Here is a 5,682-nt window from a genome sequence, read left to right on the forward strand (position 1 = left end):
TATGGCATATAGTTTTTTTTTTGGACTGGCTTTCACTTAGCAATATGCATTTAAGATTTATCCATGCCTTTTTGTGGCTTGATACCTCGTTTATTTTAATTGCTGAGTAATATTCCATTGTACAGATGTACCAACCCCATTTTTCATGGACTTCAATTACTTTGAACTTACAGTTAAATCTTACAATACTCTCCAACGTTGAAAGGTTTCAGTGCAAGCTTTACATGGTCAATTGGTCAATTTTGTCAGATGATCTATCAGTATCCCCCGACCCCCCGAGACACCACACCTGCAGTTTTCCATTATCGTGCTCCAGGCCAGACTAGCTACCCTCTAAAGAAACTGCAAAATTGTTCTTCTGGATCTGCTCTTTGATATCATACTGGAAATTTCCTTTGTCTCTCTCTATATAAACCTCTTGTTCCCTGCACCCAATGTCTTTCTTTTACTTGGTTTACTTCTTTATTTTAGTGGAACATATCCTCCAGCAGCTTCCTGACACATAGTGAATAGTAAATTTTCAGTGAATATATCACTGAAAATTTTGGCTTCATTCATGATTGAGAATTTGGCTAGATACAGAACTGAACATGAAGAATAATTTTCACTCAGAAATGTGAAGAAATTGGCTCATCATTGTTGTTGTTTTTAGCTTCCAGTATTGTTATTGGGAAATCTAATGACATCTGATTCCTGTTTTTTGTATGTAACCTATTCTTTTTTTCTTTCAAGGCTTTTAGAATATTTTCTTTATCCATGGTATTCTAACATTTCACAATAATGTCACCTAGTGAAGGTCTTCTTTTTGTTCACAGTATTGGGCCTTACCATGTCCTCTAGTTCTAGGAAACATTTTTTGTACTATCTCTTTGATAATACTTTCCCTACCATTCTATCTTTTTGGAATGCCCATTTGTAGTATTTAAACTTTGGGAATTAATCTCTAATTTTCTTGTCTTTTTTCACCTTAGTGTTGTCTATTTGTTTTTCTGTTCTAATTTCTTCCCCCGCCCAGTTTAGTAACAACTTGTTTATTTTGAGAGAAAAAAGGTCCCAAACACCAGGCTGCTCACAAAAATAACCCACAGTATTAACTTTTGAAAACAAATCTTAAGACTATTACGTTAATTATTTTTCTAAAGTATGCATTTAACATATTAACTCTCATTCACAAAAATACATTGTCACATTTGTGTTGAACTGCCCCACACAGTACTGTGTGGAGTATAACACACAGGTGCTACTCAGCAAAATGAGATTGCCTTTGCAGTTAGGGAAGCAACTACTAAACTCATGTATGAATGGAAAGAACTATACTCCCCGCATAACAAGAGATTATTTTGGAGACAGTCACTAATAACCATACATCCTTTTTATTAAGTCCTAAAGAGGCATCAACACTCAAAGTGAAAAATTACAGAATAAGACTGGGCAAAACTACTAGGAGCATCAAAGCAAGTGCAAATGGGACCCGGTAGAGGGCAATATGATTTGATGAACATGGGAAGGACAAGGATGGGGAGAACGGTGAGCAGCGTGTGCTGAAGAAAGTAGGGGAGAGGATCTGGTGAAACCTATGATCTCAGACGAGCACCTAATGGGATAAGATTTCTAAACCCCACTCTGTGCTCAAGAGTCATCCTCGCCATTGGCGCTGTCTCTGCCATCCTCAGCCTCTTTTTCATCATCCTTGGTCAACTCCAGCTGGCCACCCTCTGATCTCCATTACCATCATCAGCCAGCAGGTCCCCTCCTCAGCAGAGTCATTTGCACCCCTCTCTGACACCATCTTCACGTTGGTCTCCTCTCTCTTCAGGAGCTGCTGCTCTGCTCCTCTTCTGACATCGTTCTTGGTCTCTGCTGCTTGTTGGTTCTGTTCCTTTTCCATTTTTTCCAGCTTTTCCAGTAGAGAATCCACTTTTTGTGTTATCTGGGTCAATTCCTTCCTAATGGCCTGAAGGTCAGCTCCTTTCAACTTTCCAGATGAGGAAGAAGATCCCCGCTGCCCACTCTTAAAATTGAAGCCACTTTTCTCCCTTTGTGAGGTGTTTCCTGATACACACTGGCATTTCAAGGGCACCATACAGCCTGAGCAGGAGGAGGAAGAGGAGGAGGAGGAGGAACATGTGCTAGGTAGCCATATATCCTGTCATCATAGTCCCATTGGAAGTCAGGGTCCACGTCAAAAGAGAAGCTGATGGAGAAGGGCATTCTGGTGCTAACCCTACATGTCCGCTGCAGAACCTTTCACACCTGCCTTTCCTCGGTCACTTTCAGCTTTGTAGCCAGATCAATGTTTAAAACTTGGCCAGTAATCATTCTGCCATCCTCTCCTGCTATAGCAGCCCAGGCATTTTTCTCATTAACATATGGAACAAAGGCAAAGCCCTTATGAACAGAGCAACCCACAATTTTGCCATACTTGGTGAAGACTGAAGACTGCCTCCACACTAGACTTCTTTTTTTTTTTTTTTTTTTTTTTTTTTTTTTTTGAGACAGAGTCTCACTCTGTTGCCCGGGCTAGAGTGCTGTGGCATCAGCCTAGCTCACAGCAACCTCACACTCCTGGGCTCAAGCAATCCTCGTGCCTCAGCCTCCCGAGTAGCTGGGACTACAGGAATGTACCACCATGCCCAGCTAATTTTTTCTATATATATTTAGTTGTCCAGTTAATTTCTTTCTATTTTTTTTTTTTTTAGTAGAGATTGGGGTGGGTGGTGCGGTCTCACTCTTGCTCAGGCTGGTCTTGAACTCCTGAGCTCAAACGATACGCCCTCCTCGGCCTCCCAGAGTGCTGAATACATGGTGGTTCATGGATCGAGGATCTGTCTTTTTTTTTTTTTTTTCCTCCCATCTTGTCAGGGTTAGAGGATCTGTCTTCTTGGTAACACTGCCACCCATTGTGTTTGATGATAAGGCTCCTCATGAAGCCAAAAAATGTAGCTAATGATCAAAAAAGTCTCAAAGGAGAAGGGAGGCAGAAGAGATTCGATTCTGAGTCTCCTACTCCTGATTTCCATGGGTTCTACGTGGAGAAGCTGAGTGCTGCTCAAGGTTGGCAACTCGGCTGCAACCCCTCAGTCTTCCTCTCTTAACAAAGTGGCCTGCTCTAGTTTCTGACACATGTCCTTGATTTTATCTTCTAACTCTTCTGTTTAGTTTTTATTTTTTGCTACCATATTTTGAATTTTTAAGTGTTTCTTTGTTATTCCCTGAGTGTTTTATATTTATACACATATGTATGCATCAGTGTGTGTGTGTGTGTGTGTGTGTGTATATATGTATATATGTATAGATAGATAGACCTGTTTGTGAAGAAATATCTTTTATCTCTTCGGGGACATTCATTGCAGTTTCTTTGCAATTTCCTCCTGTACCTCACATTGTATCTGTTTCCTCTGGATCCTTTTTTTCCCTATGTTTGTTTCAGTCTCTCTTGTTGGAGATTTTCCTTAAATGTCTGGCAATCCTTGGCTGGCCATTAATATTTATGAGTAAGGCAAGAAAAAGTTGATTGAAAATACCATAAATATGGGTGGTATTTCCCCAGAAGGAGATCTGGCTACAGTCTTTTTGGTTTTGGTCAAATAGAACTTTTCCAGAGATTTTATATCCTGTGCTAGCTCTACCTACTCAGGCACCTGGAATCTCTGTTCCTGAGCCTTTCATGGGTTTTGTAAGGGAATCAGCTCGTTGTTTAGGGTGCCCAGATTTGCCCTTCTGTGACTCTGCCAGCTTGCCAAGTCACCCAGCATCCTCCCTCCACTTTCTATTTCATATTTTACTATATGGCTCAAGTTCTCAGATGGCTTCTAATTTCACCCAAGATTGAGTTTGTATTTCTGATTTCTGCTTCTTCTTTTTTTTTTTTTTTTTTTTTTTGAGATGAGAATGGGATAGAATTGTCTTTATTCTGCCATCTTAAAACCTAGAATTATGCTTTTATTTGTATTTGTGATTTTAGTTGAAAAGTTGAAGAGGCTGGGTGTGGTGTCTCATGCCTGTAATCCCAGCACTTTGGGAGGCTGAGGCTGGGGCGGGGGGAGGGAAGAATCACTTGAGGCCAGGAGTTTGGGACCAGCCTCAGCAACATAGCAAGACTCTGTCTCTACAAAAAGTAAAAAATAAAATAGCCAAGCATGGTGGCACATGCCTGTAGTCCAAGCTACTAGGGAGACTGAGGTGGAAGGATCACTTGAGCCCAGGAGTTCGAGGCTGCAGTGAGCTATGATCACACTACTGCACTCCAGCCTGGCTGACAAGAGTGAGACCTTGTTTCTTACAAAAAAATTTTAAAAGTTGAAAAGAATTTGGTTAATTTTCTAAACAGAATTTTATAATTATTGGAATGATGAGTAGTGTTACATTAGGAAATTTTTCTTTATATCAGATTTGCACGATGGCCATGAGTGCCACATCTGGGTGCCATTCCCAGTACCCTTGTGCAGCTAGCATGCGGGTGTAAATTAAGTTATACAATTAGATCTACTGGTGCCCTATGCAACAAACTATAAAACTTTCAGCTGTAGTCAACTACTACTAAACATCTACTACCCACAGCAAAATAGCTATATAGTAATGTTTACAATGGATGCCTCTGATTCCACTTGCCAATGGAAGTAACCCAGTTATTCTTCCCCATTTCAATAGTACTTACTGTGCATGGTTGTTTATAGTTGGTGTGCTGGAAATTGAGCTGAAGGGTCTGGAAAGTGAAAATAATCAATCAAAACCAAGGCATAAAAATGACAGTATCAAAATATTGAATACCCAAGTATCAAACTACATTTACTGAGCAACTTCTGTGTGCCTGTGCCATGGTCTGAAAAATAAAAAGAAGTCATGACACCTTTCCTCATGGAGGTTTCAATTCACTTAGAAGAATCACAACATATATATGAGCAATAATTATCAAGTAAGATAGAAGGTCCATCTTCCTGAAGCTTTGTAGCATGTAGTGCTGGTGAAATTTTGGGTTGCCAATGTCTATAGCTTCTTGGGCATTGAGAATCAACTGCAGCAGTGGCAGCCAGATAGCAGAATCCAGTGAAGAGGTAGTTGTGGTGGCGGCTAGCACAGCTTCCTGGTCCTGACTTTATGTTCTCTGAATGGCATTTTGGGCAGTGTGCCTGGGATTTTTCTGATCTCAGTAGTTCAGTTCTGGCCTCCTGATTTCCATTTTCCTGACTGTAGCAGAGGAAGCAACATTCTTGATAGGCAATGTTCTAGGAGATATATTGAAGGTACCCCTAGAGCCCATGCCTCCATTTCTTCCAATAATTTTGCAAGTCGTTGGCTGGGCATGGCGGGTCACATCTGTAATCTTGGCACTCTGGCAGGCCAAGGTGGGAGGATCGCTTGAGCTCAGGAGTTTGAGACCAGCCTGAGACAGAGCAAGACCCCGTCTCTACTAAAAATAGAATATATTAGCCAGGAGTATTTTGCAGAATACAGAAACTCCCCAGGTGTTTTAAGCAGAAAGGGGTTAAATACAATAGATTATGACTTGCAAAATTTTTTTAAATTTTTATTTATTTATTTATTTGAGACAGAAACTTACTCTGTTGCCCAGGCTAGAGTGCCATGGCATCAGCCTAGCTCACAGCAACCTCAAACTCCTGGGCTGAAGGGAACTTCCTGCCTCAGCCTCCCAAGTAGCTGGGATTACAGGCGTGTGACACC

The 5,682-nt window shown here is 41.0% G+C and overlaps 1 pseudogene; it reads right to left on the reverse strand.

Annotated features, from left to right (window-relative positions):
- Positions 1 to 1,629: 1,629 nt before the first annotated feature.
- On the reverse strand, positions 1,630 to 4,664 carry LOC138392361 (heterogeneous nuclear ribonucleoproteins C1/C2 pseudogene; annotated as a pseudogene).
- Between the last annotated feature and the right edge of the window lie 1,018 nt (positions 4,665 to 5,682).

The sequence above is a fragment of the Eulemur rufifrons genome, chromosome 9, assembly GCF_041146395.1.
Source record: "Eulemur rufifrons isolate Redbay chromosome 9, OSU_ERuf_1, whole genome shotgun sequence".
Classification (NCBI taxonomy): domain Eukaryota; kingdom Metazoa; phylum Chordata; class Mammalia; order Primates; family Lemuridae; genus Eulemur; species Eulemur rufifrons.